This window comes from Trichosurus vulpecula, chromosome 3 (assembly GCF_011100635.1).
Source record: "Trichosurus vulpecula isolate mTriVul1 chromosome 3, mTriVul1.pri, whole genome shotgun sequence".
NCBI lineage: Eukaryota > Metazoa > Chordata > Mammalia > Diprotodontia > Phalangeridae > Trichosurus > Trichosurus vulpecula.
Genome location: NC_050575.1, coordinates 396,901,180 through 396,915,402, shown reverse-complemented (window position 1 = coordinate 396,915,402; position 14,223 = coordinate 396,901,180). Strand labels below are relative to the sequence as shown.

The window sequence follows — 14,223 nt, the reverse complement described above, 5'->3', positions numbered from 1 at the left end:
GCAAAGGGCAGCTGGTGGCGGGTGTTGAACCTGGAGTCAGGAAATTAAAGTCAAGCCTTTTTTTCAGTCATGTCTGACTCTTTCTTGTCAGAGATACTGGAGCGGTTTGCCATTTCCTTCTCCAGCTCATTTGACAGATGAGGAAACTGAGGCAAACAGGGTTCAGTGACTTGCCCAGGGTCACACAGCTAGTAAATGTCTGAGGCCAGATTTGAATTCAGGTCCTGTGGGGCATTCTATCCACTGTGCCACCCAGCTTGCTCCTGGCACACAGTAGGTGCTTAATAATACTTATAGGTAATGATAATGGTGGCAATATTATAGAATATAAACCCCTTGAGGACAGGGATTATTTCGGTTTTTATCTCTGCAACCCCCAATGCCTAGCACAGTACTTTGCCCAGCGAATAAATGGCTAATGGGTTGAATTATCGATTCCTCCGCAACCTCAAACATGATGCTGCCTTCAAGGTCACAGAAGAGAGAAAGATTTAACGAGGAAATCACCTCATTATGTCTCTGATTGTAACTCGTAGGGAGCTTTTATGAGTCCTTCAGGGCTAGACATTTCAGAGCCATTTCAATACCAGAGAACCAGGGGGAGTATAGTATCCAGGCGTGGGCAGGACTGCCCTGGACACAAGGCCCCAAACCAAATGAACTTGCTTTTCATTTTCTGAACAACTTTTCCTCTTCCCCTCTACACTCCCCCTCCAACGCTGGTCTAAAAGTCCCCTAAGGCCTATACCCCTTGAGCAGATGATTTCATTCTAGAACCCTGTCCTAGACTCCATAGGCCAATTGTACAATTTCATGGTATCCTGAAATCACAGATTTAGAGAAGGGACATCAGAGGCCACTGAGTCTAACTATCACTATCCCAATCCCCGCCATTTCACAAATGAGTGAACTGAGGCTCAGAAAGGGTAAATGATCTGTCTGGGGCAACATAACCAGTGTCTCTGGCAAGATTTTAACCCAGCTCCTCCTAACCATGTCCACTATCACCATGCTTTATGCCACAGACCTGGCCTGGCAGAAACAGCTGATTCATTAACCACCTTCACTCTGAGAGACCCAGTTATGGGGAAAGACAAAGCCTCGCTCTCTCACCGGTCCCTGCCCCAGGCTCCTCCAGAGAATCAACATCCCAGGATGTTGACTTCATTAACTGTGCAAATGTCATATGTGACGTCTTTGGTTGCCTAGAGAGTGATGGGAATAGATCTAGGACTCTGCCCTGTTGGAGAATAAACAGAAATCAAAGACTCAAAAAGCAGAACCGCAACCCAACACCCCTACCTCCCCCCCCCCCCCCCCCCGCAATGGGCCGTAGGGGAAAGATTCCCTGATCTTAGCATCAGAAGAATTGGCCAGGTCGGTTCAGTGATGACTCTTGACGCTTCTTACCCATATGACCCCCAGGGCCAGCGGCTACCTGAGAGGTCTGGGAGATGCTCTAAGGCCAGATGCTTCGGGAGGGAAATTTCTCTGTCTCATTCTCTGACTCTAATGATCATAGGGGCTCCCTACACTCATTCCACACCACAATGGCACCAGGCACTGTACCCACAAAGACAAAAAACAGTCCCTGTCCTCAAAGAGCTTACTTACAAGGAGAAAAGAGCACGTGCACAGATAAAGTAAAAATGGAGGTGGGAAACAGTAATTTTCAGCAGGAAGAACATCAGTAATGGGGAAGGGCCAAGTGGGAAGGGGCTAGGCCTTGAAAGAAGATGGGGGGTTTTAAGTGTTGAGTGTGTGAAGGAGAATAATGGTCAATAAACCTGGAAAGGGAGGCTTGGGGCACACTGAGATCCTCCAAATATCAAAGGATTTTATATTTTAGCCGAGACACACAATGGAGTGCCCGGGGCAGATCTGTGCTTCAGAAATATCCCTTTGTCAGCTGTGTGGAGGATGGGCCAGAGAGCGAAGAGAATGGATGTTCTTTCATTAGTCCAGGTAAGAGGTGACAAGAGCCTGGAGTATGGGGGCGGGGGTGGGGCTGCACGAGGGGAGGGAGGGGGAGAGATGGGAGAAGGAACTGGTGATGCATGGTGAAGAATGGACCAGGAGCCTGAGGTTGTGAACCTTGATGACTGGAAGAATGGCAGCGCCCTTGACGGAAATAGACCCGTTTAGAAAGAGGGGAATGTTGGGTGAGTTCTATGTTGGATGTCCTGGGTTTAAGATGCCTGTCATACATTCAGCAGAAAATGTCCAGTCGGCAGGTGGAGATGTGGAAAGGAGCTCAGAGAAGAAGGCTGGATATGGAGATCTGGAGGCATCTGCATGGAGACAGCAGGAAAACCCACTGGGGCTGACGAAGAGGAAGAGTGCTGAGAGAGAAGGGAGGCTGAGCAGCATGTAGCCCTGGAGAAGGTACACCCTCCCACCTCACCCCCACACACAGAGCAAAGTGGATTCTGATCCAACCAAGGAGATGGAGAGAAGGGAATTAGAACTTCTATGAAGCCCAGGGAGAAGAAAGTATCCAGGGGGTGTCAATGAGCTCTTACTCCCACCCTTTCCTTCATCATCAGCCTTTTTATCCTCTTCTCTAGAAAGATGAAGCCTGGGAAAAGGCCAAGGGAACAGAAGCCCATTGGTTACCCTGGAGGGAGGCTCTGAGCTGGGTGATGAGGTCAAAAGCCAGACTGCAAAGGGACTGGGGTGGGAGTGAGAAGAGCGAATGGAGTCAATGAATCAAGATGCTTTTGCTAGGAGCTTGGCCATGAAACAGAGGAGAGATGTGGGAAGAGGGAAGGCTTTTTGAAGGCTGGGGGAGAGATGTGCAGGTTTGTAGGCAGCAAGGATAGAGCCAGAAGGCTATTTAGAGGACAGCTTGGAAGTAAGGGAGAGACAAGTGACCAGATGTGGGGAGGGGGACAAGAGCAAGGTGAGCCCAAGGACCTGCCGGGTCTACTTTGGGCAGCCTGTCCCACCCTGCCCAGCTAGGAACCCCATCACCAAGGGAGAGGGGAATGTTGGGTGAGTTCTATACTGGACATGCTAAATTTAAGATGCCAAGCCTCCCATAACTGCCGAGATCATGGCACTCCTCCCAATGACAGTCTCTGTGTCACAGGCTCAGCTTCTCACCTGTACTTCTCACCCCACCTCTCCAATCTGTCACCAAGTCTTGGCACATCTACATTGGCAACGTCTGCCTTCAGGTGCCTTCTCTTCGATGACCAAGCCACCCCCTGGTGCAGGCCCTCCTCACCTCACACCTGGGCTGCAGCAAGAGCTGCTGATTAACCTCCTGCCTCCAGTCCGTCCTCCCCTCAGCCGCCAAATGGAGCTTTATAAGGGCAGATCTCCTGCTCTGTAAACTCTAGAGGCTCCTTACTGCCTCCAGTATTAAATAGGAAATCTTCTGGTAGCGTTTGAAGCCCTTCACAATCCTACCTGTCTTTCTAGTCTTACCTTTATTCCCACTATATTGGCCCACCTCTTCAGTTGTGTCTGACTCTTCATGACCCCATTTAAGGTTTTCTTAAGGAGTGTTTGCCATTTCCTTCTCCAGCTCGTTTGACAGATGAGGAAACTGAGGCAAACAGGGTAAAGTGACTTGGCCAGGTCACACAGCTAGGAAGTGTCTGAAGCCAGATTTGAACTCAGGTCCTCCCGACTGCAGGCCCTATACTGTATCCACTGCACCACCTAGCTGCCCCTCCTACGGTCAGGAAGACCTGAGTTCAAATCCAGACTGAGACACTTATGAACTATGTGATGCTGGACGAGTCATTGTAACCTGTGCCTGCCTCAGTGTCCTCATCTGTAAAAGGGCTATTTTTCCCACCTACCTCATAGGGTGGCTATAAGGAAACTACAAGAGAAATGTGTGGCATCACTTTTATTAAAACTAGTCCCCTCTTTGCAGAGTCCCAGGCACTGAGCTGCAGCCCCATCTCATCGGCCAGCGTCATTTCCCCATCATTTTCTCCAGAAGCATCTCCAAACTGCCAGGGCAGGAAGCTTTGGAGAGCCCTGCATCTCAAACCCACTAGAGACATCTGATCTGACGTCACTGTCACCACCTAGGAGCTCAGTCCCTGGAGCGAAATACCCAGACTCCTCGGCACCACAGGTTTGAAGCCGGGCAGAACTGACTCAACCTTTCCTGTTTCCAAGATAAATATTGGGGCGGGGGAGAAGCAGTGTGCCATGTGGGGACCAGGCTTCTTTCTCTGCTCAGCCCTGCCTCTGGCTTCCTCCCAGGAATACAGGTCCTCTGCCAGGACAGGCAAGGTGCCAGGGGCTGTACTCTGCCGGACATGCTCCAAACACAGTGCCAGTTCTATCTCTGTGAATCAAAGTGTTCTCACCTGATGTAGGGCCATCCTCAAAGCCTAGCTGCTCCTAGGGCTCTGAACAGTCCAATTTGTCCGAGTTCTGATCGGACACTGGCTAGGACCTTAGCATTTAGCACAGTGTCTGGCACATAGCAGGCACTTAATATTTCCTTCCTTCCCTCCTTCTTTCCTTCCTTACTTCTTAACTTTCTTCCTTGTTTTCTTTCCTTCCTTCCTTTTCTTTTTTCCTTCATTCTTTCTTTCCTCCCTTCCTTTCTTCCTTCTTCCTTCCTTTCTACTTTCCTTTCTTGCTTTTTTCCTTCCTTCCTTCCTTCTTTCCTCCCTTCCTTTCTTCCTTCCTTCTTTCCTTCTTCTTTCCTCCTTTCTTTCCTTCCTTCTTTCCTCCTTTCCTTTCTTCCTTCTTTCCTATCTTCCTCCCTTCCTTCCCTCCCAGATTTTGAAAACTATTAAAAGACTGACTAGAGCCACTGCCACAGTACTAAAGGTGCTGGCTCACTCACTGTGCCCTATACACAGTGCTCCATCTCCCATCTCCATCCATGCCTTTACACAGACTCTTTCCCACATCCAGGCTATACTCCCTTCCTCTTAGAATCCCTAACTTCCTTCAAGGCTCAGCACAGGCTTTTCCTTTCTACCAGAAGCCTTTCCTGATCCTTCCACCCACACCATTCCTTTGTATATCCTTGGATTTACTTATTCATACATGTTATTTCCCTCAAACAATGTAAGATCCATGAAGACAGGGGCTGGTTCCTTTTTATCTTTGGGTCCCTGGTCCCTGGCACAAAACAGATGCTTAACAAATGTTTATTGAATGAAATGAATGGCCAGCACATGCCCTGGGGGAAATGCAAATATGAAGAGTTCTGTGGTCAAGACCACCAAGGTGTTCGGACTCCAGGGGACACAACAACACCTCCTTATGTAGGATGACAGATTTAGAGGAGAAAGCGTTCCTGAGATCATTGATCCAACCCCTTCATTTTTACAGATGAGGACAGTAAGGACCAGGGAAGTAAAATGATTTGCCCAGATTCACACAATTAAATATGTGGTGGACTGGAGAGGCGAACCAAGGCATCTGACTGCAAGTCCTGGCCAAGCACGATCGCAGGTGTTTTCTTTGATCCTACCCCGTAAAATGGACAGGAGGGAGGAAGATTATCACCACTTTACCTGTGAGGAAACTGAGGCCCCAAAGGCAAAGAATGGGGAGGCAGGATGACACGTTAAAAGGACACTGGATGGGGCATATTTGGATTCTGATCCCCAAGCTATAACTTGCTGTACAACCATGGGCAAGGAATCAGACGCCATGTCCCGCATTACCCAAATCAATTACACAGGAATTCTGGAATCCAAGCCCCTCTCCCTCCTGACCCAAATCACCTTCCCCATGCCCTACCCTCCTCCTCACCAGCAGCCCTCACCTCCCTTTTTTTTTTTTAAGTAAGAAGGGAATATAGAGGTGAGGCTAGGGGGCAGGTAGGGAGGCTGGGGGGCAAAGGGGAAAATCCCTGGGAAGCATGTACAAACTCTGCACATGGGCAGTCTTGATAGAGGTGTATTCAGAGAAACATCACCTCCAGACCTTCAGCAGTCCAAATGTAATTGGGGCAGGGGATTCGCTGGATTCAACTCAAGATTCTCAGAGGGGAAGTGAAGAATTAGGCTGCAGAGGGATGAGTTTGGGTTGTTTTTTTTTTTCTTTTATGGAACAAATATCCTGTCCTGGGACATAACCTCGTTTAGAAGAAACCAGATTTCAAAATAACTGACACTGTCCCATTTCTTTGCCCTATTACTTCCTCTCACCAGTCCCAGAACACAACCTTACTAAGAAGGATACCATGTGGGAACGGGGGGTTGGGATGGCATGGGATGGGGCAGGATCCCTTTCTGGAAGCTTCTCTCAGTCTGAGCTGAAAGAGAATGGGGGCATATAGACTACACTCCTTTATTTTTGGTGCTTTACATTCATTTTGTGGCAATTTTCTGTTTGTGGAAAAAATCAGGAGAGCCTGGAAATATCTGACCTATTCCACCATCTTTCCAGAACCACCCCCACCCCCCCAATTATCTCCCTTTTCTAATGCTACTGCCTGATCTGAGGAGATGACTGATCCATTCTCAAGACTGACAGAAGAGAGGGAGGGAAGAATTCCATTTGATCTTGAATCCTTGCTATGTTCACAGCCCCTCCCCTCAAAGAGCTTACATTTTAGAGGGAATAATAACCACCTAAGGCACTTAAACCTGGTATCTGTGAATTTGTTTTGAAAAGCATATTTTTATAACTTTCAATACAGTTGGTTTCCTTTGTAATTCTATGTACTTTATTTTATTCATTTAAAAACATTATACTGAGAGGGGTCCCTATGGACCCTCTTCCCCAGAGCACCAGGGGGACCCAAGACACAAAACAGGATAAAAACTAAGATCTCTCATTCTTTTCCTGGTTGTATTGGAGGTAAGGCATACAGCCAGAGTGCTTCTTAGCCTTTTCAAGTAAAAGACTCCCCCTTTCAAGCAAAATTATGTCTTATACAGTGCCCCCACCCAAGGGTCACAACTGTACCATGAATACTCATTCATTCAGATATACCTGATAAATTATTAAATCCATGATAAAGAAAAAGAAATGAAAAATACACTCTGATTTTAAAAGCTACTATAAATTTGGTAACACTTGTGAAGCAATGATACATACACAACTATAATAACTGGAATTTATCTAGTACTCGAAGGTCTACAAAGTCCTTTACGGACGTGACTTCACTGGATCTTTACACCGACGCCGTGAGGTAGGGGCTGTGACAGTGTGGGTTCTTAACCCGGCTCCACAGATTCCCCAGGTTGATTTCAAGGGGCTTGGAACTTGGATGGGGAAAAAAAAAAGTTGATTTTTATTTCATTATAACTGGTTTCGTTTGTCATCTCTTTTTATGCATTTTAAAATATTCTGAGTAGTAGTCTAAGCTTCCCTAGACTGCCTGCAACAGCCCCAAATGTTAAGATCTCCCGTGTTACTGGTAGCCCCACTTCAGAGATAACAAAACTGGGCCTCGGAGAGGTTAAGTCAGAATTAGGGTTAGTGACTTGCTCATGGAGCTGAAGCTATTAAGGAGGGATAAGAACTCCAGGCTTCCCGACTCCAAGCCCAGTCCTGGAGTAGGGGAGGATTCAAGCCTGCTTCTCTCTCTATGTGGGAGACATAGCTTTGTTTTGCCAAGTCCATGTAGAGGATTTTGTTAGATATGAGGTGCCCATATGGAGCTGAGGACCCCTTGGGATGTCTCCATGGCAGCCCTAGCTCCCCTCTCCAAGCCCCCCAGGCTCCGAGTTGGGAATCTCTGCTGTAACACAGGACAAGGCTGAAAGAATCATTTCCAAGCCTGGAGTCCCGCTACTTTATAGCTCTTGGGTTTGGAGCAAGAGGAAAGGGCTTTTTGGGGAGGAATTCCTCACCATTAGGGAATATCAGACCGTTGCCCTCTGCCCTCACTTTCCTGACCCCATCATCCAGGCATCTGGTGTTCTCAGGGGAGCTGAACTCACCCTTCCTTTTCTCACCCTCACCTACAGGACCTCATCCCAAGGGATCTGAGACCCAGAAAATGAAAAAGCCAAGAGCCTAGGACACAGGGCATGGGGAGGAGAAAGATTCCTAAGGATTTCTGTGGTTTTAAGTGTAGTTTCAGAATCAGTAACTGTTCAGTGAGAAGTTCCTGATCCACATTTCCTAAGGAGGTAACTGAAATCCTGGGCTCCTCAGAGCCCCTTCTGCAGCCCAAACCAGGTGGGTGGGTATGTGTAGGCTGAGGCTACCGTTACATTTGTTTGTTACAAATCCAGGAGAAAGGGAGAGGACATTTACCGTCTCTCTGATGATAGCCACCAAAGCCCACAGTGTCCCCAGACAGAGGGGGAACTGTTTGGGGGCATCAGTGCACTGACGTGTGTCTCTGCATTCTGTCTATCTGTCTGCGCATCTCTGTTTCTCCCTACATGCCTCTGTGTATCTCTCTTTCTTGCTCTGTGTGTGAGAAATTGGGGAAACACTTACAAAGGCATTCCAAGAATTTGTTCCTTTTCCACTTAAACATTCCCCTCATCTCACTCCCCCCCCTTCCCACCCTATTCGCTTCCCAGAATGGCATTTCCTCTTCGGAAATACTGCCCTTCGGGGGTTACCTTTGCAATGTGCCACTGAGCTGGGGAGAGTCATTCGGCTCGCATTGGTGAAAATTATTACCACATGGGCTGCTCTGCCCAATATCCCACGCTTCCCCCCACCACCAACGGCTCCGTATCCTGGGAGAGGAGGAAACCCTTCAGGCCCACACAGATCAATGGATGGATGGAGTCAGACTAGGAGGACGGGGGGGGGGGGGGGGGGGGGGGATGGAAGAGGGGGGAGAATAATGGGATGCCATGCCTCTTGTGCCAGCCTTGGGACAGCTGGGACAGATGGGGAAAGAGATACCAGAGGGTTTCTTCTGGCTGGGGAGGGATTTCCCCTTTCCCATTTTCACAACTGGGCATTTTCTGAACCCATTTATATGCTTAACACAACTCTGAAAGACTTTAGAAATGATCAAAATAGTGACTGGGGATGAAATACACCTCTTATCTCCTGGCCAGAAGGTGACGGATTAGAGGTAGAAAATGAAACGTGCCTTTCTAGACATGGCCAATGTGTGTATTTCTTTTGTTTGACCATATATATCCCTTACAAGAGAAGGCTTCCAAAGGGGGATGGGGGTGAGTAAATAATATTAAAAATCAAAAAAGCAGCAATTAAACATTTTTAAGAATAAACATAACTTCATAATGGGATACAAATGATAGCAATGTTGTTACCATCTTGTTAAACTTGACAAATACTTTAAAAACTATATGTGACAGAAGTTCACAGTTTCTTATATAATCCTCTTTCTTGTTCTTTGTATATTGTTGATGAATATTAATGAAAAAATTTTTAATTCTGATTTGAGTCAAAGGACATGAATTCAGATCCCAGGTTTGATGCTTACTAGCTGTGAGCCATTAGGCAGAATTATTTCCATTTCTGGATCTCAATTTCCTTATCTATAAAACAAAAGGCCTGTATGATGATTCCCCAGGGCACTTCCAGCTCCAAATTCTCTTTCCCCCAGTCGCCCTCACACTGCTGGCCCCCTTTCCCATCACTGTCACAGTTTCTCCCCTTACTTTTGTGGACTTTCCAAAGAAGGACCAGGTGGTAATCATTTGATCTTCACTGATTCCACGGCTAGTAGCCAAGGAGCTCCTCCTTGGCTCCCTGCCTATCATGGCTCTCCATTTCTGTGGGAGGTTGAGACAGGGCGGCAGAGTAGTGAGTCTCCCTCACCTTCTGGGAGATGGACTGTGCCGCTATTATAGTACAGAATTCTGTAAATCTGGGCAGCCTTGGTGGAATGGGGCAAAAATGGTTACCACTGTCATGATCTTTCTGGACATACTTGGTCAATAAGGTGGGAAGGGGAAGGGAATAAGCATGCATAGGGCACTTAGCATGAGCCAGGCACTGTGCTAATTTCTTTTTACAAAAAGTATCTCATCTGATCCTCATAATAACCCTTCGAGGTAGGTTCTGTTAATTATCCCCATTTCACAGTTGAGAAAGCTGAGATGAACAAAGGTTAGGTGACCTGCCCAAGGTGACGCAGCTAATAAGTATCTGGGGCCAGATTTGGACTCAGGTGTGTGCACTGCGATGCCCTGCCACCCCGATGCCCTTAAGGGCACAATTGTACTCATGTCCCCATTCCCTAACAGACACATTGACCTTCCGATCGAGATAAAGACAATAAAATACCTCGCCTGGAGCAGGAAGAAGGATGACACAAGGGAAAGGAAGCCAGCTAGCTCGGAGATTATACTTTCACTTTTCTGGGATTACCGTACTTCCCCATGTATATAAGATGCACCTTAATTTTAGGGCCCAAAATTTGGAAAAAAAAAAAGTATTACATAAAATTATTAAACTCAAGTTTCATTCATCTGCTCATAGCTTTCAGGCATTTTTTGGGCAAGTCTGGTGTGTGTACGCATGCTTAGTCCATTCTGTTTCATGAACCTGAAGCACCGATTGTGTCCTCCTTTGAAATTAGTAACTTCTTTTTCGTCAGCAATTCTTCTTGCCTCATGCTGAACCGTCTTCGTGGACAGAGGAATTCCAGTTGCCCTTTGCTCTTCACTCCATATCTTCAATTCCCTCTTTAAATCAGGCCATTTTCCTGACTTGCCTCTCATGGCCTTCTGCCGGGGTGTTTTCAGTAGGGTTTCTTCTTCCTGTAGCCAGTCTCGGATTGCTTTCTCATTTGGAGGAGGACCAAACTTACCTTCAGCAGCACGACTTCCATTCACTTTTGCAAACTGGATCACTTTTAACTTGAATTCATCACTGTACAAAAATCTTTTCTGAGCCATTTCTGGACAGAACGTGGCAAAACGTAACCTAATATACCGGTAACAAATTCGTAACAATGAGTGCAAAGACAACAAGCACGAAAAAGCAGGAAATGCAAGTAAAAAAAAAAATCTACAACCACTGTATAAGACACACCCAGTTTTCAGACCCAAAATTTTTCGGAAAAGGGTACATCTTCTACATGGGGAAATATGGTATGTGCCAAAGAGGATACTGACAGCAAGAAAAGACCCATGTGTTCCAGGACAGCTATAACAACATTGTTTGTGCTATTATCATCGCTTTTTTACAAGTGAGGAAACTAAGACAGGCAGAGGTTAACTGACTTGCCCAAGGTCACATAGCTCGTAGTGTCCCAGGCTGGATCTGAACTCAGGTCTTCCTGCCTCCAAGCCTAGCCACTGTGCCACCTAGCTGCCTCTGCTAAAGGACAAGGCTTTCTGTTAATTAACAAACTGTTTTCTATGCAATACATTGGAGAGTATAACATTAACATCCAAATATAGTGGCTCTGTGGTTATTGATGGAGAATATCTTATGTGAGAGAAATTTTTCCACATCTCCATTTTTCAACTGCCTTTTGACCTTCCAATTTCATTCTTAAAAGCAAGCTCGCTCACTCTCCTTCGCCTCTCTCCTTCTTTCTCTCCCTTCCTCCCTCCCCTCCTCCTTCCTTGATAAAGAAATCAATCAAGTATTTGCTGGGTGAGGTGATTTCCAGGCTCTTTACATTTCCAGACAGTCTGTGCTAATGTCTATTCCTTTATCCATTTCCTATTTTTCAGCATTGACAGTTTGTTTAAAAATAGGTCAGCCAACTCTGATTGATATAATGATCCATGACAATTCCAAAGGACTCATGATGAAAAATGCTATCCACTGCCCATGAGAGAACTGAGGAACTCTGAGTGCAAATTGAAGCATAATTTTCTCATTTTCTTTATTTTTCTTGTGTGACATGGATAATATGGAAATAGTTTACATAACTTCACATGTATAATTGATATCTATTGCTTGCCTTCTCAGTGGATGAGGAAAGGGTTGGGAGGAGGGAGAGAATTAGGAATTCAAAATTTTTTTTAAATGTTAAAAATAAATAAATAATAAATTAAAAAAATAGGTCAGCTAGAGCTGACTCAGTTGGGTGTGATATCTTTTAGTTGTTTTTTCCCCCTAGTATTCATTTTAATCCTTGTTCTAACAAGTTATACGTCTACTCACTACAGTCTATTGACTTGAAAATAACTCCCACATCAGCAGCTAATCATTTCCCTTCTACTAAAATATAATTTAATTTACTGTGATGCAATTTCATACCACATCCAGCACCTCTTGCCTCTCTTCTTGAAGTGTTCATGATATGTAGGATTTTTTTCTTATCTCCTCCTGCACCCACCTTTATACTGAATTCACCGAGTGTTAAAGTATATGTTGGTTTACTTTGGATGTTCTTATCAAGTTCCTCATGGAATTTCTCTCTTTCTGCAAAAGATGGTATGCCTAAGCTGCTCTTATTTTCATGACCGACTTTTCTGCAAATGCTTATCATGAGCAATGCAATGCAGGATGACCAGGCATCCTAAGCAATGAAGTCATTCCTGGAAGAGGTCAAAGGACTTGAAGAATGAATGCCTCTCTCTGCACTCGAAGTTGGTAGGGAAGATAAAGGGCTCCTGGCCCTAACAGACATAAGACTTCAATGAGAATGTCAGTCTTTTTTGAGCTTTCATTTTCAGTGGAAAGAACATTTTTGCAGAGAAAGTGGAGGGGTGTGTGTGGGGAGGGGGGAGAATTGAACAGATTTGCCTTCTCTGTTGTTGTCAGTTATCCTCTATCCTATCCATTTCAAGCCAAGATCCTTCTTTGACTTTTCCCCCCAAGGTCACACAGGTGGGGTTTTTAAAACCTACCTTTCATGATGTCCTTAGCTCCCCTTGCCACTGGCCTTAGCTCATTCTAAGCTAAAATTGCTGGCATTTTCAAAGGACCACGACACATGTATATTCATCTTCTCTGACCCGACTTTGATTCTATTTCCTTTTCTGAACCTAAGTGGGTTGGTGAGCTCCTGGGCTATCCACATGGGTCCCTACAGACCAATCCCATTTTCCTCCTCATTAGAATTGTTTCTCTTGTATCTTCAGAATTTCATCTTGAGCATCTCTCTCTCTCTCTCCACTTTCCCTGAAGCATTTTAGTCCATGGGATCATGTCCATCTTTCCTCTGAACCCTTTGAAATCTACTTTCTTTAAATCTAGGAGACTTATTAGATAAACTATGCCCATATTTCCTTTCCTTCTCTATCACAAATTCTGAAGTGGAATGGTCACTTCCTCCCTCAAGGTTGGGAAATTGTGTGTATCTCTTAATGACCCCAAGTTTCTTCCTGAAGCAAAGGACCAAATAGATATTTTTAAACAACATTCTTCAGTTCATGCTGTATGGCTGTGATTCAGAGGATACCAGATTCTCCGCAGATTACAGAGAGGTGGATGATGGGAGTTAATGGGGGATAATATGCCGACACAGAAGGGGTATAAATGATGGCATCAGAATGATGGATGACTAGAGAAGGAAACGGGCTGGCCATGAAGTGAACGACAGTGAGGGAGAATCGATGGGTGGACAGCTCTTGTATCCACTGGCATTTACATAAAGTGAAGGGAGATGGAAAAGAGCTTTAAGGATACAGATCACAAGACTTACACCTGAAAGGGAATCTTAGAAGCCATCAATTCTAACCTCCCTCATTTGATAGATGAGGAAACAGAGGCTTAAGAAGTTAAGGGATTTGTCCAAGCTAGTAAGTGTGCAAGGGAGGATTCAAACTCTGGTTTTAACTCCAAATCCAGTTTTCTATCTACCATTCCATGCTGCCTCAAGACAAGAATTGTACAAGATGAGAAGGCATGGATAGGTTTTGATCCGCATCACTGGATGAAATATCCATATCCATGAGATATCACAGACCCAATGAAATATGGAAGAAGCCCTTGGAACTTGGGCATTTGTTAGGAAATGTCTGCTGTGTTTAAACAAAATATATCAATAAACTAAAAGACAAAATAAAAAGGACCAAGAGCTGGGTTTGAATCTTGGCTCTGTCATTAATGTGCTATGTGACCTTGAACAAGTTACTTTACCTCATCTGTACAAATGGGTGAGTTGGATTAGATAACCTCTAAGATCCCTTCCAATTCTGCCCTTCTGCACATGCTCTTCTTCACAGGTGTCAAACACTGGGCAGGACAAACCAGATTAAAATTATAATTGGGAAATATTTAACACAATGAATGGGTTAGTGGGTCTCATTTCTATTTGAGTTTGACATTATTACACTACATGAACACATAGTTCTTCAGGTTTCAGGGATTCAAAGAGGTGGGAACTAGATAGAAAGAGGGTAGGGTGGAAACAGCATGACCAAAGTGGTCACTGGG

The 14,223-nt window shown here is 45.3% G+C and overlaps 1 protein-coding gene across 1 annotated transcript in view; it reads right to left on the bottom strand.

Annotated features, from left to right (window-relative positions):
• Positions 1-14,223, bottom strand: part of BCAR1 (BCAR1 scaffold protein, Cas family member) — a 106,611-nt gene that overhangs the window by 40,150 nt on the left and 52,238 nt on the right. The window lies entirely within an intron of this gene.